At 39.4% G+C, this 26,036-nt stretch overlaps 1 protein-coding gene across 1 annotated transcript in view; it reads right to left on the bottom strand.

Moving 5' to 3' along the window:
• EFCAB6 (EF-hand calcium binding domain 6) overlaps positions 1-26,036 on the bottom strand; it is a 209,668-nt gene that overhangs the window by 126,161 nt on the left and 57,471 nt on the right.

Genomic DNA, 26,036 nt, shown 5'->3' with positions numbered 1-26,036 from the left:
CTTACGGCAACAGGCCCTACCTGGGTGAGGGAACACAATCCCATTTAAATCTAGTCTACAGCTTCGACTACAATGTGAGACCGGCTATTGCAACCACTAAGCTGAGGCTCTTTGTATGATCCACGACAAAACCAGAAAAATCAAGGTCTGCTCAGTGTTATTATTCAGGGGCAAAAGAACTAATCCAATTGAGCAAATTTAAAGGAACAATGAGAAACAAAATTTAGTTGCTTTAAGATGATGGTCGATGAGTCGTCAGCTCTACTCCGGTTACATATGCACCCATCCAGTCAGCCACCCACCCCTTCAGGCATCCACACGTGCTGCCAAGCTCCCATCTTTTCTCAGTTCAATCATTGCAATAATCTCCGAATTGGTCTCCTTGTCTCTACTCCTGCCTTCCTCTAATACATTTTCATACTTTAATCAGCCTGCTCTTTTTGAAATACAAACATGATCACATTACTCTCCTGCTTACAATGTTTCCATGACTTCCCACTCTTAGGATAAAAACTAAAATCCTTCGGCACATTCTGGCCTTGCCCCCATCTCAAGCTCATCTCATACGTGCAGCCCCTTGCTCTTACCTGTAGCCATACTGGTCCTTTAGCTTCAAAACGGTTGTGCTCCCCCTTGCCCTGGGTCCCTTACAGTTACTGCTTCCTTTGCCAATTGCACATTCCCCATCATTACTTACTTCCCGTACTTTAGGTAGTTAATTCTACTGCTTTTCCAAGTCTCAACTTAATCATTACTTTCTTCAAGGAGCCTTCCCCGATTTCCATAACCAGAGCTATTTGCCCTATTAGCCTGTCTCAAAGCACTATCTCCTTCCTTTACAGCATTTGTCACTAAGTATTAATAGTATTAACACTTGTATAGCACTTTATGATTATGATTATAGCAGCTAATATTTGATAAATTGTTATTACATCTGCTATTAGCACCATGTATATGGTCAAGAGAAGGAAAGAAAGGGACTGATTGATTTCACTCGGCATATATGGCAACATCTACTACGTAGACTGTGACAGTGGTTTAATGCACTGCCATTCACATACAGAACAAAGTTTCATATTTCATACTCAGCCTTTCGTCCCCAAACTTTACCTGAATTTTAATAAATTTGTTAATCTACATATTTTCACCTTAAATTTCAGCAAGTTAGATTTTAATTTTCTATAGTGGAAACACTGTCACTATTACTAAAAATAGAATCAGCTTCATATATATTTTGTTTAGGAAATTACCTTGCTTTTTGCAAAAAGTACGAAATTAGATCTTCATTTCATAGTAAAATAAATTCAAAATGAATTAAAGGGTTAAATGTAAAAAATAGCACCACTAAAAAAAAAAAAAATCCAGGTATATATTCATTTGGTACATTTTTTAAATTTTGGTATCATTAATATCCAATTACATGAGCAACATTATGGTTACTAGATTCCCCCCATTATCAAGTCCCCTCCACATACCCCATTATAGTCACTGTCCATCAGTGTAGTAAGATGCTATAGAGTCACTACTTGTCTTCTCTGTGCTATACTGCCTTCCCTGTGACCCCCCTACATTATGTGCACTAATCGTAATACCCCTTATTTCCCTTGTCCCTCCCTTCCCACCCACCCTCCCCTTTCCCTTTGGTAACTGTTAGTCCATTCTTGGGTTCTGTGAGTCTGCTGCTGTTTTGCTCCTTCAGTTTTTTTCTTTGTTCTTATACTCCACAGATGAGTGAAATCATTTGGTACTTGTCTTTCTCTGCCTGGCTTATTTCACTGAGAATAATACCCTCTAGCTCCATCCATGTTGTTGCAAATGGTAGGATTTGTTTTCTTCTTATAGCTGAGTAGTGTTCCATTGTGTGTATGTACCACCTCTTCTTTATCCATTCATCTACTCATGGACACTTAGGTTGCTTCCATTTCTTGGCTATTGTAAATAGTGCTGCGATAAACATAGGGGTGCATAAGTCTTTTTCAAACTGGGCTGCTGCATTCTTAGGGTAAATTCCTAGGAGTGGAATTCCTGGGTCAAATGGTATTTCTTTTTTTAGTTTCTTGAGGAACCTCCACACTTCTTTCCATAATGGTTCAACTAATTTACATTCCCACCAGCAGTGTAGGAGGGTTCCCCTTTCTTCACATCCTTGCCAACATTTGTTGTTGTTTGTCTTTTGGATGGTGGCAATCCTTACTGGTATGAGGTGATATCTCATTGTGGTTTTATTTTGCATTTCTCTGATGACCAGCAATGTGGAGCATCTTTTCATGTGCCTGTTGGCCACCTGAATTTCTTCTTTGGAGAAGTGTCTGTTCAGATCCTCTGCCCATTTTTAATTGGATTATTTGCTTTTTGATTGTTGAGGCATGTGAGCTCTTTATATATTTTGGATGTCAACCCCTTATTGGATATGTCCTTTACAAATATATTCTCCCATACTATAGGATGCCTTTTTGTTCTACTGATGGTGTCCTTTGCTCTACAGAAGCTTTTTAGTTTTGTATAGTCCCATTTGTTCATTTTTGCTTTTGTTTCACTTGCCCGGAGAGATATGTTCATAAAGAAGTTGCTTATGTTTATGTTCAAGAGAGTTTTGCCTATGTTTTCTTCTAAGAGTTTTATGGTTTCATGACTTACATTCAGGTCTTTGATCCTACTTCTTTGTATGGAGTTATACAGTAATCCAGTTTCATTCTCTTACATGTAATTGTCCAGTTTTGCCAACACCAGCTGTTGAAGAGGCTGTCATTTCTCCATTGTATATCCATGGCTCCTTATCGTATATTAATTGACCATTGACCATATAAGCTTGGGTTAATATATGGACTCTCTATTCCATTCTACTTGTCTATGGTTCTGTTCTTGTGCCAGTACCAAATTGTCTTGATTTCTGTGGCTTTGTAGTAGAGCTTGAAGTTGGGAAGCGAGATACCCCTGCTTTATTCTTCCTTCTCAGGATTGCTTTGGTTATTCAGGGTCTTTTGTGGTTCCATATGAATTTTAGAACTATTTGTTCCAGTTTGTTGAAGAATGCTGTTGGTATATTGATAGGGATTGTATTGAATCTGTAGATTGTTTTGGGCAGGATGGTCATTTTGACAATATTAATTCTTCCTACCTAAGAGCATGAGATGAATTTTTATTTATTAGTGTCCTCTTTAACTTCTCTTAAGAGTGCCTTGTCATTTTCAGGGTTATTCACTTGGTATTTGAATAAGAATGGATTTTTAAGCAAAACTAAGGGACAAAATCAAACTTAACTATTTTATTACAACAAAATAAAAAAATCTCTAAATCTCAGAAATATTAAAACAAAATTTAAGGGCCAAACAACAGACTCACAAAGTTATCTATCATAAATATATACAACAAATCATTAATATTCTTAAAACGTTTAATGCTTATGTGAATTAATATGAAAATACTAAAACTTGACCTCTTCCAGTAATGGTGGAGTAAAATCTGACTAGACCAACCCTCCTGCAGATAGTCACAGTCAACTCTGGGCATAATACCACAAGTAACTTCCTAAGAGCACTAGAGAGGGAGCAGAAGTGATCAAACTCTGGTGGGGAATTCATGTTGAGAAGAATGGAGTTGTAAGGAATATTTTCAGTGCTTTTAGACTAGGACAAAGCACTTCAGCATGAGGATGGCAAGGGCAGCAGTGCAAAAATAATGAAGCCTTTATGGCCTGGAAAACTAGAAGAACAAACCCAAGTAAACCACAGCCCCTAGAGAGAAATAGAAAATCCTGGAATAGAAAGAGCCAGAGGGATTGCCATTTCTGACTTGCTCCTGAATCTCACATGCTCAGAACCTACTCAAAATAGCTTAGCTAAACACAAAAAATATGAACAAAGATCAGAGCTGACAACCCAAGAAATATAGTATGCAGATTGAGTCCAACCAACAGAATTGCCTACTAAAACAAATTCGCTGAAACAAAAAACATTTGCTGAAAAAAAAAGAAAGAACAGAATTTAGAGTCTCCACAATTTAACATGCAAAATGTCCAATATAGAATCTAAAATTATAGGACATATGAAAAAGCAGGAAAATGGGATGAACCCCAAGTAACCCGAATGTTGGCATTAACAGAAAAAGCTTTTAACAGCAATGATTATGGGTAATATCAATGAAATAAATGAAAATGTGCATATGATGAATCAAAAGATAAAATCTCAGCAGAGAATGGACATAATTAAAAAAATGGAAATTTTACAATGAAAAAATACTATTTGAATTTTTTAAAAAATCACTTGATAGAATTAACAAAATAATGGGAAGGATAGAGAAAAAAGCAAGTGAACTTAAATAAATCAACAGAAACGATATGAAGAACACGGAATACATATATATTTATAAAATGAACAGAGCCTCAAAAACATAGTACTAGTCTGATGTACATATAACTGGAGTCATAGGAGAGGAAAGAATGGAGCAGAAAAAAAAGACATAACGTCCAAAATTTCCCCAAATTAGATTAGAGATACACATTTACAGACAAGATGCTCAACACCAAGCAAGATACTCACGAAAAAGGCTATGCAAAGGCACATCAGTTACAAAGCTGAAAGTCAAATTCAAAGGGTAAATCTTGAATTCAATAAAAGAAAAATTACTCATATCCAGGACCACAATTAACAGATGACTTCTCATCCAAAATAATGGAAGCCAAAAGCAATGGAACAATATCATTAATTGCTAAAAGAACAAGGTTACAAGAATTTTCCTAGAAAATATCCTTTGACAATGAAGAAGAAATGAAGACATTTCTAAATAAAAGAAAGATAAGGGAACCCATCTTTAGCACAATGTACCTCAATAAAGGAAGTTCTTTAGCTGAAGGAAAATGATAGCAGATGGAAACCTTGACTCTTCAGAAAAGAATGAAGAGAGTATCAGAAATGGTAAATACATTTTTTTTCCTTTTCCTCCTTTATTTATTTATGGTTATTTAAAGCAAATAACCATACTATCAATGTTATTATTAAAAAATAACATTGTGTGGTTTATATCATAGGTAGATATAATACATAAAATACTGATAGTATAAGGACATGTGGTGGGGGCAGGATAAATACCTATATGCTTACATAGGTTCTACATTTTATGTGAAGTGGTATAATATTAACAATATGTAGACTAGGAACAGTAAAGATGTATACTATAATCACCAGAGCAACCATAAAAAATTTAGCTAAAAAGTATAGCAAAAAGACAATAAGAAATAAAACAATATTCAAATAATCTAAAAAGAAGGCTGGAAATTAAGAACAAACAGACAAAAAATAAATAGAGGACAAGGGGAGGGAAAAACTGGGAAACCCAAATCCAAACATATCAATAACTACTTTACATACTAATGTCCTTTAAATAAATATCACTCATGAAGAGATATAAAAAATATTCTTAGCAAAAATTTTAACAAGTAAAATCAAACAATACAGAGGGAGGGGCGGAAGATGGCGGCGTGAGTAGAGCAGCGGAAATCTCCTCCCAAAACAACATATATCTATGAAAATATAACAAAGACAACCCTTCCTAGAATAAAGACCACAGGACAATATCCAGACCACATCCGCACCTGAGAGAACTCAGCGCCTCGCGAAGGGGGTAAGATACAAGCCCCGGCCCCGCGGGAGCCGAGCGCCCCTTCCCCCAGCTCCCGGCGGGAGAAGAGCAGGCAGAGCGGGAGGGAGACGGAGCCCAGGACTGCCGAACACCCAGCCCCCGCCATCCGAGCCAGAGTGCAGGGCGCTCGATACTAGGAAAACAGGGCAGCAAGAACAGTGAGCAGGCACTGGAGGCTGGGCGACAGAGGACATAAGAAAAGCGCGTGACCATTTTTTTTTTTGCTTTTTTGCTGTTTTGTTTTGGCGAGCACTTTTTGGAAGTCTTAAAGGGATAGGGACCCCAATACTAGGGAAACAGGGCAGCAAGACTGGTGAGCAGAGGCCTGAGGCTGGCACCGGAGAATAAAGAAAAACGACCACCTTTTTTCTTTTTTTAATTAAAAAATTTTTTTTCTTTTTTTTTTTTGGTGGTCGTTGTTTTGTTTTGGCGGGTGCTTTTTGGAAGTCTTAAAGGGGCAGGGCGGGTCACTTAATCCAGAGGTAGGGAATCTGGGATCTCTGGGCACCCTAACCCCTGGGCTGCAGGGAGCAGGGAGGCCCCTTACAGAGATAAATAGCCTCCCAGCAGCTCCTGCTCCAACGCGACTCCACCATTTTGGAGTAGCTGCCCGAGCCAGGCCACGCCCACAGCAACAGCGGAGATTAACTCCATAGCAGCCGGGCAGGAAGCAGAAGCCCTGTCTGCACGCAGCTGCGCAGCACAAGCCACAAGAGGTCGCTGTTCTCCCAGGAGAGGAGGGCCACAAACCAACAAGAAAGGAAGTCCTTCCAGCCGTCACTCGTCCCAGTTCTGCACACTATTCCTATCACCATGAAAAGGCAAAGCTACAGGCAGACAAAGATCACAGAGACAACACCAGAGAAGGAGACAGACCTAACCAGTCTCCCTGAAAAAGAATTCAAAATAAGAATCATAAACATGCTGACAGAGATGCAGAGAAATACGCAAGAGAAATGGGATGAAGTCCGGAAGGAGATCACAGATGCCAGAAAGGAGATCGCAGAAATGAAACAAACTCTGGAAGGGTTTATAAGCAGAATGGATAGAATGCAAGAGGCCATTGATGGAATTGAAATCAGAGAACAGGAACGCATAGAAGCTGACATAGAGAGAGACAAAAGGATCTCCAGGAATGAAACAATATTAAGAGAACTGTGTGACCAATCCAAAAGGAACAATATCCGTATTATAGGGGTCCCAGAAGAAGAAGAGAGAGGAAAAGAGATGGAAAGTATCTTAGAAGAAATAATTGCTGAAAACTTCCCCACACTGGGGGAGGAAGTAATCGAACAGACGACGGAAATACACAGAACCCCCAACAGAAAGGATCCAAGAAGGGCAACACCAAGACACATAATAATTAAAATGGCAAAGATCAAGGACAAGGAAAGAGTGTTAAAGGCAGCTAGAGAGAAAAAGGTCACCTATAAAGGGAAACCCATCAGGCTAACGTCAGATTTCTCAACAGAAACCCTACAGGCCAGAAGAGAATGGCATGATATATTTAATACAATGAAACAGAAGGGCCTTGAACCAAGGATACTGTATCCAGCATGACTATCATTCAAATATGACGGTGGGATTAAACAATTCCCAGACAAACAAAAGCTGAGGGAATTTGCTTCCCACAAACCACCTCTACAGAGCATCTTACAGGGACTGCTCTAGATGGGAGCACTCCTAAAAGAGCACAGCACAAAACACCCAACATATGAAGAATCGAGGAGGAGGAACAAGAAGGGAGAGAAGAAAAGAATCTCCAGACAGTGTATATAAAAGCTCAATAAGTGAGCTAAGTTAGGCAGTAAGATACTAAAGAGGCTAACCTTGAACCTTTGGTAACCACAAATTTAAAGCCTGCAATGGCAATAAGTACATATCTTTCAATAGTCACCCTAAATGTTAATGGGTTGAATGCACCAATCAAAAGACACAGAGTAACAGAATGGATAAAAAAGCAAGACCCATCTATATGCTGCTTACAAGAAACTCACCTCAAACCCAAAGACATGTACAGACTAAAAGTCAAGGGATGGAAAAACATATTTCAAGCAAACAACAGTGAGAAGAAAGCAGGGGTTGCAGTACTAATATCAGACAAAATAGACTTCAAAACAAAGAAAGTAACAAGAGATAAAGAAGGACACTACATAATGATAAAGGGCTCAGTCCAACAAGAGGATATAACCATTCTAAATATATATGCACCCAACACAGGAGCACCAGCATATGTGAAACAAATACTAACAGAACTAAAGGGGGATATAGACTGCAATGCATTCATTCTAGGAGACTTCAACACACCACTCACCCCAAAGGATAGATCCACTGGGCAGAAAATAAGTAAGGACACGGAAGCACTGAACAACACAGTAGAGCAGATGGACCTAATAGACATCTATAGAACTCTACATCCAAAAGCAGCGGGATATACATTCTTCTCAAGTGCACATGGAACATTCTCCAGAATAGACCACATACTAGGCCACAAAAAGAGCCTCAGAAAATTCCAAAAGATTGAAATCCTACCAACCAACTTTTCAGACCACAAAGGCATAAAACTAGAAATAAACTGTACAAAGAAAGCAAAGAGGCTCACAAACACATGGAGGCTTAACAACACGCTCCTAAATAATCAATGGATCAATGACCAAATCAAAATGGAGATCCAGCAATATATGGAAACAAATGACAACAACAACACTAAGCCCCAACTTCTGTGGGACACAGCAAAAGCAGTCTTAAGAGGAAAGTATATAGCAATCCAAGCATATTTAAAAAAGGAAGAGCAATCCCAAATGAATGGTCTAATGTCACAATTATCGAAATTGGAAAAAGAAGAACAGATGAGGCCTAAGGTCAGCAGAAGGAGGGACATAATAAAGATCAGAGAAGAAATAAATAAAATTGAGAAGAATAAAACAATAGCAAAAATCAATGAAACGAAGAGCTGGTTCTTCGAGAAAATAAACAAAATAGATAAGCCTCTAGCCAGACTTATTAAGAAGAAAAGAGAGTCAACACAAATCAACAGTATCAGAAACGAGAAAGGAAAAATCACGACGGACCCCACGGAAATGCAAAGAATTATTGGAGAATACTATGAAAACCTATATGCTAACAAGCTGGGAAACCTAGGAGAAATGGACAACTTCCTAGAAAAATATAACCTTCCAAGATTGACCTAGGAAGAAACAGAAAATCTAAACAGACCAATTACCAGCAACGAAATTGAAGCGGTAATCAAAAAACTACCAAAGAACAAAACCCCCGGGCCAGATGGATTTACCTCGGAATTTTATCAGACATACCAGGAAGACATAATACCCATTCTCCTTAAAGTTTTCCAAAAAATAGAGGAGGAGGGGATACTCCCAAACTCATTCTATGAAGCTAACATCACCCTAATACCAAAACCAGGCAAAGACCCCACCAAAAAAGAAAACTACAGACCAATATCCCTGATGAACGTAGATGCAAAAATACTCAACAAAATATTAGCAAACCGAATTCAAAAATACATCAAAAGGATCATACACCATGACCAAGTGGGATTCATCCCAGGGATGCAAGGATGGTATAACATTCGAAAGTCCATCGACATCATCCACCACATCAACAAAAAGAAAGACAAAAACCACATGATCATCTCCATAGATGCTGAAAAAGCATTTGATAAAGTTCAACATCCATTCATGATAAAAACTCTCAGCAAAATGGGAATAGAGGGCAAGTACCTCAACATAATAAAGGCCATCTATGATAAACCCACAGCCAACATTATATTGAACAGCGAGAAGCTGAAAGCATTTCCTCTGAGATCGGGAACTAGACAGGGATGCCCACTCTCTCCACTGTTATTTAACATAGTACTGGAGGTCCTAGCCACGGCAATCAGACAAAACAAAGAAATACAAGGAATCCAGATTGGTAAAGAAGAAGTTAAACTGTCACTATTTGCAGATGACATGATACTGTACATAAAAAACCCTAAAGACTCCACCCCAAAACTACTAGAACTGATATCGGAATACAGAAAGTTGCAGGATACAAAATCAACACACAGAAATCTGTGGCTTTCCTATACACTAGCAATGAACCAACAGAAAGAGAAATCAGGAAAACAACTCCATTCACAATTGCATCAAAAAAAATAAAATACCTAGGAATAAACCTAACCAAAGAAGTGAAAGACTTATACTCTGAAAACTACAAGTCACTCTTAAGAGAAATTAAAGGGGACACTAACAGATGGAAACTCATCCCATGCTCGTGGCTAGGAAGAATTAATATCGTTAAAATGGCCATCCTGCCCAAAGCAATATACAGATTTGATGCAATCCCTATGAAACTACCAGCAACATTCTTCAATGAACTGGAACAAATAATTCAAAAATTCATATGGAAACACCAAAGACCCCGAATAGCCAAAGCAATCCTGAGAAAGAAGAATAAAGTAGGGGGGATCTCACTCCCCAACTTCAAGCTCTACTATAAAGCCATAGTAATCAAGACAATTTGGTACTGGCACAAGAGCAGAGCCACAGACCAATGGAACAGACTAGACAATCCAGACATTAACCCAGACATATATGGTCAATTAATATTTGATAAAGGAGCCATGGACATACAATGGCGAAATGACAGTCTCTTCAACAGGTGGTGCTGGCAAAACTGGACAGCTACATGTAGGAGAATGAAACTGGACCATTGTCTAACCCCATATACAAAAGTAAACTCAAAATGGATCAAAGACCTGAATGTAAGCCATGAAACCATTAAACTCTTGGAAGAAAACATAGGCACAAACCTCTTAGACATAAACATGAGTGACCTCTTCTTGAACATATCTCCCCGGGCAAGGAAAACAACAGCAAAAATGAGTAAGTGGGACTATATTAAGCTGAAAAGCTTCTGTACAGCAAAAGACACCATCAATAGAACAAGAAGGATCCCTACAGTATGGGAGAATATATTTGAAAATGACACATCCGATAAAGGCTTGACGTCCAGAATATATAAGGAGCTCACACGCCTCAACAAACAAAGAACAAATAACCCAATTAAAAAATGGGCAGAGGAACTGAACAGACAGTTCTCCAAAAAAGAAATACAGATGGCCAACAGACACATGAAAAGATGCTCCACATCGCTAATTATCAGAGAAATGCAAATTAAAACTACAATGAGGTATCACCTCACACCAGTAAGGATGGCTGCCATCCAAAAGACAAACAACAACAAATGTTGGCGAGGCTGTGGAGAAAGGGGAACCCTCCTACACTGCTGGTGGGAATGTAAGTTAGTTCAACCATTGTGGAAAGCAGTATGGAGGTACATCAAAATGCTCAAAACAGACTTACCATTTGACCCAGGAATTACACTCCTAGGAATTTACCCTAAGAACGCAGCAATCAAGTTTGAGAAAGACAGATGCACCCCTATGTTTATTGCAGCACTATTTACAATAGCCAAGAATTGGAAGCAACCTAAATGTCCATCGATAGATGAATGGATAAAGAAGATGTGGTACATATACACAATGGAATACTACTCAGCCATAAGAAAAGGGCAAATCCAATCATTTGCAGCAACATGGATGGAGCTGGAGGGTATTATGCTCAGTGAAACAAGCCAAGCGGAGAAAGAGAAATACCAAATGATTTCACTTATCTGTGGAATATAAGAACAAAGGAAAAACTGAAGGAACAAAACAGCACCAGAATCACAGAACTCAAGAATGGACTAAGAGGTACCAAAGGGAAAGGGACTGGGGAGGATGGGTGGGTAGGGAGGGATAAGGGGGGGAGAAGTAGGGGGGTATTAAGATTAACATGCATGGGGGGGTAGGAGAAAAGGGAGGGCTGTACAACACAGAGAAGGCAAGTAGTGATTCTACAACATTTTGCTATGCTGATGGACAGTGACTGTAAAGGGGTTTATAGGGGAGACCTGGTATAGGGGAGAGCCTAGTAAACATAATATTCGTCATATAAGTGTAGATTAGTGATACCAAAAACAAAGCAAAAAAAAAAAAGGGCAGTTCCTGTGTGGTAACCTCCAACGAGTTCTACACAAGGGTATAAAGGGCATATAAAAGTGTAGGCAAAGGGTCTGTTTGTGTTTATACAGAGGATCAAAGCCTAATTGGGCTACCCCGAAAATGAACTAAGATACGATATGAAAAAGAACTTCCAACATCTGCACTCTCTGGAAGACTCATGCCAGAAGATGATCATCAAAAAACCCCAACAAAGATCCACGCACTGCTACAGCTGTAGATGCACTCATCCCACCAGTTCCTGGACTTGCCATGGGAATGAGGAAGGAGATATCTAAGCTGGCCTGTGCATACAGTAAAACAACAAATTTGACTGGATCTATACTGTTGGAACTCAGCCACGAATTTGGAGAAGTGCAAATTATAGCGCTCCAAAGTCTTACAACTACAGACTATTTACTGTTAAAAGAACATAAGGGATGTGAACATTCCCCAGGAATGGGTTGTTTTAATTTGTCTGATTTCTCTCAGACTGTTCAAGTTCAGTTGGACAATATCCACCATATCATAGATAAGTTTTCACAAATGCCTAAGGTGCCTAACTGGTTTTCTTGGTTTCACTGGAGATGGCTGGTAATTACAGATATGCTTTGGTTATGTAACTATACTCCTATTATGTTAATGTGTGTGCGCAATTTAAGTAGTAGCTTAAAACCTATATATGCTGAAGTTACTCTACAAGAAGATATGTCAAAGAAATAATCAATCTTCCCATGTTTTCTTCCGCCTGCTACTTCTATAGCTTTTCTTCTTCCTTCCTAATTACAACCCTTAAATAGAATTCGTGCCTCATATCAAATTTACCGAGTATCATAATTCTTCCAAGTGGTAAAGATACCTCAAGACAAATGCTGGGCATAGAAGCCACAGGGCATAAATATGCAAAGAAGTAAAAAGCTAACCTTTTCAAACAATAAGGCTTCCCTCTCACTTACCAACTTTACATTTCCCTGTATGGCCCCGGAAGATGACTGGTTAGCCAGAGACGGGTCAGATTCCTCAAGGGAGGAACAACCTAAGACAGGCACAGTCGCAGGGGGGCCATCAGGTGAGAAATTGGGGATCAACAGAGGTGAGGCTTAGAACCTCACCCCCCCTGTTCTGAGAGAAATCTTCTGCATACGTGGATGTTTTATTGCCCTTGTCTAGCTTGGATTAACACATAGTCTACAGGCACACACCTGATCATCTACATTTGCTCTCTTGCTCTCTTACAACACTAAACTATGTTTTCTACCTTTATCTTGTATCTACCTACCACTTCAGCATTTTATTAAAAATAATAATAATAAAGAGAGAAATGTGGTATCCACATATAAATCAAGTATAAAAACCAAATGAGTATTCATATTTGAACTGACTGTTTATAGTTCATAATGCATGAGCAAAACCGAAAGTTTCTGTGATGACTGCCCTTGTACTGTTCACTATGTAACTTATTCATTATGTAAGAATTTGTTCTACATGTAAGAACTTGTTTGTTATGCCTCAGAAGATTGGAGACTGACGAAAATTAGGCTTGGGGTGGATTAATGATTGTGCATTGAGCATTGACTCCCCTATACAGAATTTTATTGTCGTTAACAACCATTTGATCAATAAATATGAGAGATGCCCTCACAAAAAAAAAAAAAAAAAAAAGGACAGACTTCCAATGGTAAAATAAATAAGTAACCGGGATGTAATTTATAGCATAAGGAATATAGTCAAGATATTGTAACAGCTTGGTAGGGTGATAGCTGGAACCTAGAATTATGTATATAAATGTTCTACCACTGTGTTGTACACTTGAAACTAATGTAATGTAATACTGTGCGTCAACTACCCTTCAATAAAAAATAATTATTAAAAAAAAAATCAAACAATACATTAAAAGGGATAATATATCATGACTAAGTGGGGTTTAGCCCCAGGATGCAATATTAGCTTAACATTGGAAAGTCAATCAATGTAGTGAACTATATTAATAGATTAATGGAGAAAAACTACATGATCATCAGACTAGACAGATGCAGAGAAATCATTTGACAAAATTCAGCATACATGACAAAATATTTCAGCAAAACAGGAATAGAAAGGATCTCCTATAACACAAAAAAGGACATCTACGAGAAATCCATGGCTAACATCATACTATGGTGTAAGATGGAATGCTATCTACGATTAGGAACAAGGCAAGAATATCCAATCTTACAATTTCTGGCAACATTGTATTTAATGTCCTACCCAGTAAAATAAGGCAAGGAAAAGAAATAAAAGGTATACAGATTGTAAAGGAAGATATATATAAACTTGCCTTTATTTGCAGACAACATGACTGTGTAGTTAGAAAACACTAGGGAATCTACAATAAAGACATTAGAATTAATTAGTCAGTGAATTTAGTAAGACCATAGTGTTCTAAGTTAATACACAAAAATCAATTGTATTTCTAATTACTATCCAGAAAATGAAATTCTTAAAAATTCCATTTACAGTTGCATCAAAAAATACTTAGGAATAAATATAATACATGTAAGATCTGAGAACTGTAAACAACAAAACCTTGCTTAGGGAAATTAAAGACCTAAATAAATGGAAAGTTATACCATGTTCATCAAGTGGAAAAATGAATATTGTTAAAGTGGCAACTCTCCTCAATGTATTATCAAAATCCTAGCAGTTTTTTAACATACTGACAAGCTGATTCTAAAATTAATACATAAAAAGTCACAGGCTGTAGACTAGACAAACAATTTTGAAATAGAAGACAAGTTTGGAGGACTTACACAACCTAACTCAAAACTTAACTGTTTAGCTAAATAAAGACAGTGTGGTATTGATGTAAAAATAGACTATGCATTCATGGAAAAGACTGGAATCCAGAAATCTACTCACACTTATTATGGTAAATTGATTTTCCACAAAGGTGCAAGATAACTCATTGGAGAAATGATAGCATTTTCAATAAATGATGGTGGAATAACTGGAAAGCTATACAGAAACAGAATGAACCTTATCCCTTATCTCCACCATACACAAAAATTAACTAGAAATGGACTGAAAATGTAAGAGCTAAAATTATTAAACTTCTAAAAGAAAATATAGGATTAAATCCTTGTGATACTGGGCTAGGCAAACATTTCTGAAAATGGACCTCCCCCATAAATTACCCATAAAATTTTGTATATGGACAAATGGACTTCATCAAAATTCAAAACTTTTGTACTTCAAAAGACAGAGTTAAGAAAATAAAAAAGCAAATCACATTGAGGAATATTTGAAAAATACATATGTGGCAAAGAGCTCATATTCAGAATATATAAAGAGCTCCTGCAAACCAATAATAGTAAAATACAATCCAAAAAAAAGACAAATGATTTATATAGATACTTTTTAAAGATTATATATAATGGCCAATAATCACATGAAAAGAGGCCCAGCATCATTAGTCACAGGAAAGTGTGAATTAAAAACAGAATGAGGTACCTCGGCACACCACTAGAAGGCCTAAAATTAAGAAGACTTGCAGCACTAAGCATCAGTGAGCATGCGGAGCATCTGGAATTCTTGCATGTCGCTGTAGAATTGCAAAATGGCACAGCTACTTTGGAGAACAGTTTGATGGTGTCTTATAAATTTAAACACACACCATACAATCCAGCAATTTTACTACTGGGTATTTTTCAAGAGAAATGAAGACATGTGTCCACATAAAGACTTGTATATGATTGTTCCTAGCAGTATCTTCCAAATGACCCCAAAATGAAAATCCAAATTTCTGTCAACTGGTGAGTGAATAAACAAAAACGGTGGAATATCAATACTATGGAATACTACTCAGCAATGATGAAGAATGGAATGTTGAGATATGTAACAACATGGATGAATCTTAAAAACATGGTAAGTGAAGAAAGTAGTCAAACACAAAGACTACATACTGTATGACTCCATTTATGAGAACTCCTAGAAAAGGTGAAACTACAGTGAAAATGACAGAGAGCAGATCAGTGGTTGCTGGAACTGAGGGTCAGGGGAGGGACTGGTTGGTTACAAAGCAAAAAGAGTAGAATTTTAGGGTAATGGAAGTGTTCTATATATTGACTGAGGTAGTAGTTACATAAATACATAGAGCTGCCAAAACTCATTAAACTAAATGCTTAAGAATGAATTTAATTTTATGTAACACACTGGAGTAAAAAACAATTTAACATAGGAATTGGGCAAAGGACATGAACAAACAATTGTTCACAGAGAAAGTACATGTAACTTTTAAACATGAAAAACATGGAGTTGCAATCAAGGACATGCAAATGAAAGCAACAATGAAGAAATGTGCTTTTGTCAATCAAATTAGCAAGGATTTAAAGACGGCCATGTGAAATGACAGCAAAGCACTCTCATGAACCTCCCTCAGAAGAACAAATTAACACCTTTCTGAAATGCATTTTAGAAATATGTTAATATAAGCCTTAGAAATGTTCAAACCCTTTGACTCAATGGTTAACAAAACATCCTGTAGCTTTAAAAATAAAGGTGTTTTAACGATACAAAAATGTTCCTGATATAATATTCTGTGAAAAAACAACAAAATTTATACCTCATATGGTCTCAACTATGTTAAGCATGTATGGAGTATGCATACATGAACATAAAGAAATTCTGGAAGGAAATACACCAAAATATCGCTAGTGCCTATCTCTGGCTATTATAATTACAGGCAACTAAATTTTTTCTTTATGGCCCTATTTTCCAGTTTGAGATGGTTAAGCTTTTATAATCAACATGAATAAACACACGAATAAAAAGAATTTTTCAGAAAGTCAGCACAACTTTTTCTAGAAATCACATAAGTAACAATTATCCCAAGTCACAAAGATATAGCTGATTTTTACTCTTAAAAATGCCCCAGGGACTTCCTTTATTGCCTCAGGGAGCTCTCCCTCTATATTTTTTGTGTTGGGAGCCCAATATCATTCCCTCCATCTCCCATCCCATGAATCCAGGTAGAGATTTACATCAGCATATGATTCCATCTATGATAAGGGAAAAGAAACACATGAATTTTTCACATTGTTCCAAAGAGTCTCAAATCCATTCAATAAATAGAATCCAGAACAAATCAGCACCGTTTAGAAAAGGCAGGAAAGAGAAATGGGCCAAGAGACTAATCCCATGAGCCACAGAGACCCAGAAGGCTCAACCAGGAGGTCGCCGGAGCTGGGGAACGGCAGACCTGCAACGGGTGGGGGTGGCGGCAAGAGGCCAAGAGAGCTCACAGCACCGGGGGAAATGAACAGCCTCCGGCCGACTCTTCTTCCTCTGTCCAGTCTCCGAATGCCCATCTCGCCTCTTCTCTCTTGTGCCCATCCGCATGCACTCTCTCGGCAATCTCCTCCGTTGTCCTGGATGCTGTTGATGCTCGTATTTATTTTTCTAGCCTGGACTTCTTCCCTGACCTTTCAACAGCCTACTCAGTGTCAACTGTTGGAGTTCCCTAGGCATCTCAGACTTGACACATCAAGCATGAAACTCTTCACTTCTATCTCCTAATCTGGTCTCCTCCCTCCTATCATCACATATGCCAACTTTCCCTGAGGCATGTATCCCTTAAGGGTTGCTGAGGCTCAGAATGGCAGATTGCCCTGGACAGTCTTCCTTTGTCCATCCGGATCCAGTCCCCGCCCTTCTCTCCTCAGTGTGGTGCCTGGGTGGGCGGCTTCCGCTGGCCCTCTGTGCCCCTGGCTTTCAGCTGGGCTGGCCAGTGGGCGACACCAGCGAGAGACTGGAAGGCAACCTCCAGTTTGCTATCCCCAGCCCCCTTCCTTCCGGGCTGCACAGGCTGCGGTACATTCTCCTACCCCGGACCTTAGCTGCTCCTGGGACCCTCTCCGCCAGCTCTCCTCCCAGCTCCGTTCAGTGACTGCTCCCTCTATGGCCCCTTCAGGCCACGAGAGACACATGCTTCCCCATCTATGAATTTCACTCAATCCTGCCCTTTACCAGGGTAAAAGATCCCTCAATAAACTCTTGGGCCATCTGCTTTCTGCCTGGACCCTGGTCAAAATATATCCAGATTAAGAAAATCACAATAGAATAGGAAACAGGTCCCTCACCCTCAAGCAGCTTCTTTGTGCCAGCCCCCTGGAGTGACACCTGACTCCACCCCTTGTCCTGGCAATTACTGATCTCTCCTCCATTCCTATTGCTTTGTGACACTGTGGAAAGAATAGAATAGATGTCATATAAATAGAAGAGATCCTAGATGGGTTAAGAAGGTTTGGGCGATAACTGAAAATATATCCCAGGGTATTGCTTCTAACACTTCATATAATTTGAGCTAAATGCTTATTTTTTCTGTTTGTATAGCTTCTGACAGGCTGCTAACTTTACCAGTGTGAATGGTAAATTCGGTCCGGGAGACATTTCTGAGTGAGGACCCGCTTGTACGATGGAGAGATGAAGTCCAGTCTTTGGTTAACATGCAAGTCACAGCATTTGTTCCATCCACTCAACTTGCCCAGCCCAGTTCTTCAAATCTAAACATTGATTTTATTTTTAATAGATTTACTTTATGTAAAAGGCTAGTAACATTGACAAGCACAGCATGTTGGTAATAAAGGTTGACTTAGCTTTTCAATTAAAGTCCACTATTACATTACCAAAATTATATGGAAAACAGCTTTTAAAGTCTTTTAAACATTACTTGGGTCAAGATTTTATGCATCATTACCAAGCTGTTAGGGCTTTTAATTCAGGCCCTAGATACTGAGTATTTAAAAAAATAACAAACTCAAAACAATGCTTATTTTTCTCCATGTACTATTCATTCTTTTTTTTTGGTATCATTAATATAAAATCACATGGGCAACATGTGGTTACTAGATTCCCCTGATTATCAAGTCCCCACCACACACCCCATTACAGTCACTGTCCATCAGTGCAGTAAGATGCTGTAGTCACTACTTGCCTTCTCTGTGTATACTGCCTTCCCCATGCCCCTCCTACGTTGTGTGTGCTAATTGTAATGCCCATTTTCCCCCTTATCCTTCCCTTCCCACCCTTCCTCCCCAGTCCCTTTCCCTTTGGTAACTGTTAGTCCATTCTTGGGTTCTGTGAGTCTGCTGCTTTTTAGTTCCTTCAGTTTTTGCTTTGTTCTTATACTCCACAGATGAGTGAAATCATTTGATATTTGTCTTTCTCTGCCTGGCTTATTTCACTGAGCATAATACCCTCTAGCTCCATCCATGTTGTTGATGGTAGGACTTGTTTTCTTCTTATGGCTGATTAATATCCCATTGTGTATATTGCACTATCCATTCTTAAACTGGATAGTAAGAATAATTTCCCAGATCAGTTTGTTAGGCATGAGAGTTTAAATTTTATTTCACTTCCTTCTTTATTATTTCCTGTATTGGTTGTCTTTAAATTTTTTTTAATTTCTATTTTAAATGTTAAAATTTTAATTTTATCTCTCAAAGTAAAATGCAGTAAAATGACTTCGTTTTGGTGTACGCTATTCTGAGTTTTGACCTGTGTAGATTCGTGCAGGATACAGAACAGCTGTGTCACCCCACACCCTCCTTCAGCTGCACCTCTGAAGTCATGCCCTCCCCAACCCTTAGTCCTGGAAGCCACTGATCTCTTCTCCATTCCTATTGTTTTGTCTTTCCCAGAATGTCATACAAGTAGAATTCTACAGTAGCAACCTTTGAGACTGGTTTCTTCCACTCAGCAGAATGTCTCTGAGATTTATCCATGTTGTATGTATCAGCAGGTTATTCCTTTGCATTGCTGAGAAATATTCCATGTGTGGATAAACCAGTTTGATTATCCAACCCCCTGCTGCCGTGCATTTGGGTTGGCTCCAGTTTGGGACAATTATGAATAGAGCTGCTATGAACATTAGTGTACAGGTGTGTTAGTGAATCCTTAAATCATTTTTTAAATACAGAAGTCATATAGGTAATTCATGAAATCATAAAACTCTTAAAAGAAAACAGGCAAAAATCTCTCGAATATAAACATGAGCAACTTTTTCCTGAACGCTTCTCCTCAGGCAAGGGAAACAAAATAAAAAATGAACAAATGGGACTACATCAAGCTAAAAAGCTTCTGTACAGAAAGGATACCATTAGCAGAACAAAAAGGTACCCTACAGTATGGGAGAATATATTCATTAATGACATATCCAACAAGGGGTTAACATCCAAAACAAAGAGCAAATAACCCTATTAAAAAATGGGCAGAGTATATGAACAGACACTTCTCCAAAGAAGAAATTCAGATGGCCAACAGGCACATGAAAAGATGCTCCACATCTCTAATTATCAGCGAAATGCAAATTAAAACCACAATGAGATATCACCTCACACCAGTCAGGACGGCCAACATCGAAAAGATTATGAACAACAAATGCTGGTGAGGATGCGGAGAAAGGGGAACCCTCCTACACTGCTGGTGGGAATGTAAACTAGTTCAACCATTGTGGAAAGCAACATGGAGGTTCCACAAAAAACTAAAAATAGAAATGCCATTTGACCCAGGAATTTCCACTCCTAGGAATTTACCCAAAGAAAACAACTTCTCAGATTCAAAAAGACACATGCACCCCTATGTTTATCGCAGCACTATTTACAATAGCCAAGAAATGGAAGCAACCTAAGTGTCCATCAGTAGATGAATGGATAAAGAAGATGTGGTACATATACACAATGGAATTCTACTCAGCCATAAGAAGAAAACAAATCCTACCATTTGCAACAACATGGATGGAGCTAGAGAGTATTATGCTCAGTGAAATAAGTCAGGCAGAGAAAGACAAATAACAAATGATTTCCCTCATTTGTGGAGTATAACAATGAAGCTAAACTGAAGGAACAAAATAGCAGCAGACTCACAGACTCCAAGAAGGGCCTAGTGGTTACCAAAGGGGAGGGGTGTGGGAGGGTGGGTGGGGAGGGAGGGAGAAGGGGACTGGGGGGTATCATGATTGGTGCACATGGTATGTATGGGGTCACGGGGAAGAGAGTGTAGCTCAGAGAAGACAGTAGGGACTCTGGCATCTTACCACACTGATGGACAGTGACTACAATGGGGTGTGGGGGGGTACTTGATAATAAGGGTGAATGTAATAACCACTTTGTTTTTCTTGTGAAACCTACATAAGAGTATATATCAATGACACCTTAATAAATTTTAAAAAAGTCACATAGAATTTGCCCAATACAATCATGGACTCATCCAAATAAGTTTAGAAAAATACTAAACCTGAATTTAGAAGATGAATTATGGTTTCTTGTGAGGCTGTGAGTGCAAAGGTGGAGGGGAGTTGAGGGTGCTCGCTTCTAGCAATAACAAGTATCCCAGCTGTACCACCTTCTTTGGGGCTTGAGAGGAGAGAAGAGGAAAATAGAGATCAAGGCCACCCCAGTGCCACCTGCTGCAGGACACCAGTCCCACCTCTAATTCGTTCTTCATAGGCTAATACCTTTATGGTAGAATCCATCAGAGTCTCTCTCCTTAGGAAGTGACATAGTGGTAGGTCCTTAACAATCACAACTTAAATTCAAGAAAGAGGTGAGATACAAAAGCCGTGGCACTGCAGGGACCCCAGTGTTCATGCAACAGGACCTAAAAGGGCAATTGGCTGGGCCACATGGAGCACTACATAGGAACATCCATGCACAAGAGCAATCGAGATTGATGGATTAGGGGAGAAAGACACATTCAACAAAGCATGGATACAATTTATTATGTGGCAAAGCAGACATTTTTTTAAAATGAGGAGAGAAAGGATTATTTAATAAGTGGTAATGGTAAAATAGATAATCTATTTGGAAAAAATAATTTAATTTGGATATCCACCTATGTCAGGATGGATTAAAGTGTTTGTTTTCAAAGAAGACAAACAAGCAGAGAAGAAAAGGAATTTTTATCAAGAGTGAAGAATTTATGGATTTTTAAGCAACAGAAGACATTCCAGAAGAAGATTAATGTATTTGATTATATTAAAATGTAAACCTCTAAACAGTGATCGTATAAATGAAAGAGAAATAACAACGTGGGAAAAATAGCTGCAATGCCTATGACAGAAAAGGGTTATCTCTTAATAATTATCTAATTATAAAAAATTATTAAACAAAAAGGTGATAAAATTGACTTAAAACACCATCAGTGGGGCCATTAACCAATTAGGATACAAGGAGCATTCACATCAGCGGGGACACAGCAGTGCACAGGCTCATGGAAAGTCCAGCCTCAGTATCACTCCAAAAAATATAAATTAAAACAATAAGGAGGCACCACTTTATACCTCTGAAGATATCAACATTTTAAAACAATGTTAGTATTCAATGCTGGAAAGAATATGAAACTAGAATACATACAATGTTGACAGCAATGTAAATTGCTACTGTCTTGAGAGAAAACAGTTCAGAAGTCCTTATAAAAATTTGCAAGTTTTTACACTCTTGCCTTGAATCTGACTTTTAGAAATATGCTCTGAGAAAAGAAAGTACCCACCAAAGAAAAAATTGATATGCCTGAAGGGGGGGTCTCTAAAAGCTTCGACAGAGCCATTCCCCTGCTCAAAGCCTGCTCTAGACCCGGGCACTTCCTATAACCCCAAGCCCCTCCCAGGCACTGCCTGCCTCCTCATCTCACCTCTCACCTCCTCACCTTCTTGCCAACTGGCCTCCAGGCACACTGGCTTCTGCCCAGCCCAGAATACGCCAAGTGAGGCAACCCTTGGGGCCATGGCCCCTGCCCGGAGGCTCTCCCCATGGCTGCTCCCCGAAAACCTCTCAGGTCTTTGTTTAAACCTCACCTTTCCAGACCACTCCCGAATGGCCTGTGTCCCTCTCTGTCTCCCTCCGTCACAGTCCCTGCTGAGCCTCCCACAGCACTCATCACACTGCATAATTTATTTCACTACTCATATGTTTGCTGATTGTCAGTCTCCTGAGCCAGCAGGTACCGTTCTGTGAGGACAGGAATTGTGTCTTTCTGGCCCTCCAATGAGTGCTTCCCTGTGTCTAGCACAGTGCCTGGTACATGGTAAGTGCTCAGAAATTAGTTGTTGACTGACTGATTGAACAAATAAATGAACAAACAAACATATGCAAAACTAAAATGAACCTAAAGACTCAAATGGCAGGCAATGGTGAAATATATTCTGGTACATAAAATTAAAGACCCCAACAACTGATCAAGACGCCACCAAACCAGCCCTTTTGAAAAGGCTGTTTGTATGGAACGTCTTCCTCCAACTGTCCTATTTACCTCCCAACAGTCCACCTCAGTTCTGTTTACTCTCTGGAGACTTTCGAACTTCCCAGCCAGCAAGAACACACTAAGGTACAATTTCTGGCAACACAACGGATCTCCCCCTAGCTTCCCGGTCTAATCACAGAAATACATCAACAAATACATCAACAACTACTAGAATCAATCTATTAACAAAATTATTTTAAACATACAGCTAAAGCCGAAACCAAGACAGGGAGGCCCGCAGGTGTCAGGAGCGTGAAGCCGTGGAACCAGCCCCAGAGTACCGGGAACGTGAGACATCATCACAGCGGCCCAGGGGCTTTAGCGGACCGGACAGAGCAGCGTGTCCTGCCAGTGTTCCTGGGGTTGCACCCTGGCTCTGGGGCTGAGGGTCAACGCCCACCTGGGGCTGGGAGGCCTGGGATTATGCAGGACTGGGGTAGACTCGGCACAGCTGAAAGGGTTTGTGAACCAAAGTAGATTCCTGTGAAAACAGAATATAGCCCAGAGGGATAAAGATGTGGAAAACAGAAAGAGATGTGGAAAATGAAACGAGGAGGTCCAACAACATGTATTTAACAGAAGTTCCAGAAGAAAAGACAAGTGAGAATGGGGTGGAGACAATATTCAAATAAGAATGGCTGAGAATGTTCTAAAATCCATGAAAGATAGTATCTTCAGAGTGACAGGGTATGTGCCTGGGAAAGTTAAATAAACACATCTACATCAAGACACGTTGTAGGGAAACAAAGTATTGGCAATCAGACAGCAGACTCTCCACAGCAGCAGTAGAGGCCAGAGGACCATGAAGAATGTTGTTGAAGTGTTAATAACTCAAATAAGAATTCTACTCCCTGCTAAATCTTCATGAAAGGGTAAGGGGAAAACAGACATTTTTTAACACAAAGACTGAACTTAATTAACCACTTACAGGACCTCACTAAACGGACTGCAGAAGGATATGCTTCAGGAAACTGATTCCAGAAGGAAGGGGTGCAATTTAAGAAGCAGTGATGAACAGACTGGTAATCACGGGAAAACTGAAAAAGCATTAAAAAAACACGGGAAAACTGAAAAAACATTAAAAAACAAAACAAAACAGTAATAATGACTAATTCAGGTACTATCAAAACAAGGCCGGATCACAACACTAGCCAACAGTAACAATGAAAGGGGCAGGTGCGTATTTTATCCAGGACAGTAGAAATATTAACATTAGGCTTTATAAATTCAGAACACTCTTAAAATTAAAATTAAAATTAAGGGTAATCTCTATACCAATAGAAATAAGATATTTACATCTCAAGACAGTGGAGGGAAAAAAGACAAAGGAAACCTGCACAGAGCCACATAGGATGGAGCCTAACTGAAGAGGAAAAGGGGAGCAGAGGGCATCAGAGAACACAAGGTGAAGTGTGGGGAGGATCCAAACACATCCACCACAATAAACAGAGAGAGACGAAACTTGACAATTAAGAAGGCAAATATGCTCATTTTTAAAATACAAATATATACTACTTTACAAGAAACACACCTAAAACATGATAATGAAGGAGTGAAGGTTAAAGGATGGGAAAAGAGATAGCTGACAAATGCTCAGAAATCAAAAGAAAACTGTTCTGGGTATTTTGATATCAGATAAGCTAGACCACAAAAGCCAGATGGATGAAAGGGTAACTATATAATTATAAAGGGACCGGTTTCCCAGGAAGATCTGTGCACCAGGAGACATACCTGATCTGTTATTTGTAAGCCTGGCACTTGGACGTCACCTTGCTATTGTCTCTCGTGCCCTGTTCCACTGGGAATCCTGGGTGGAGGCAAGAGAGGGCAGGACTCAGGAATCTGTGGGTCCCTGGCTGGGATGGGTCGTGATAACAGCACAGCTCTGCTGCCCTCAGCCTCCTAACACTCTCTCTCTCTGAGCTCATCATCATTGTCATCACTGCCACCTCCCTGGCAAGTCAGCCACCCTGGCTTGGGGCGAGTTGTTACTTATTTCTGCATTGTCAGCACCTCCACAATGTCTGGCAGAGAAAGGCACTTGACATGCACCCATTAATTTTGAATATCATGATTTTGAACACTATGAAGCTAATAGGAAGAATGTCTATAATATGCACTTCTATTTAAAACGCACCATATAAAACTATAGATATACTTTGATTACAAATATGAAAATGTCATATATGTATGTGGATACAAAGTGGAAGAGAATGCAGAAAAATGAAAACAGTAAATTTGTCACATAAGGTGGATGGTGATTTTCTGGTTTTTACTTCTATTATTGTTATTAAATTATTATTTGTATAATTTTGAAAGTGAAATAAAAAGAAATGGCTATATAACCTTTAGCTATCCAAGAAAGTAATTCCTAAAAATGTCACCACATATAGGCAGGGCAACAGAGCTGTTTCTGAGTCATGGACATGTTTACTCCTCTGGCCAAATTCTGCCTTTCACCCTAGAAGCATGGTGGTCAGGCACAGTGGCTCTCCTTGGCCACGCCGAGAGGGAAGCAGGGGGCTGTCAGCAGTGACCGCAGCTGGTCTAGAAATACTATTTTTTTTCCCTCCTTCTCTCGTGTCTCTCCTTTCTAGGTAACCCCGAAGTGTCCACCAAGTATCCAGAGTTTCACAGGACAATCTTTCTATTAACCTCTGTCCTACTTCCCCTGAGTTGCCCGGACAGAACACCAGGCCAATTAAAGACAGCATTCCTTACTCAGAGCTTGGTCTACAGAGACCATTTCCAACTGATAGGCAACAGGGATCCTTGGAGAGACGGCTGATTCTGGGTTGGGGCAAGAGATGCATCAGGAGAGCCTGGAGCAGTGCGTCACGCCAGAAAGCCAGAGAGCCATGAGATGATCAGGGTCACACCAACAGGACCAGGAGCTGACACGAAAAGCCTCCCGCTGGCCGACATGGGACAAAGTGAGTACCCGTGGGAATAACAACTGCCTGAATTGAAACACATCAAATACACTTTCAGGAGTTCTTGAGGGGTTCAAAGTTTTTAAAAGAAAAATCACTCATTGCTCACTTTCAGGAGGATGCTAGGGAACCAATTCATTATCTTGAAA

Source organism: Manis pentadactyla, chromosome 10 (genome assembly GCF_030020395.1).
Source record: "Manis pentadactyla isolate mManPen7 chromosome 10, mManPen7.hap1, whole genome shotgun sequence".
Taxonomy (NCBI): domain Eukaryota; kingdom Metazoa; phylum Chordata; class Mammalia; order Pholidota; family Manidae; genus Manis; species Manis pentadactyla.
The sequence above is the reverse complement of the archived record's forward strand: the minus strand, read 5'-3'. Positions and strand labels throughout refer to the sequence as shown.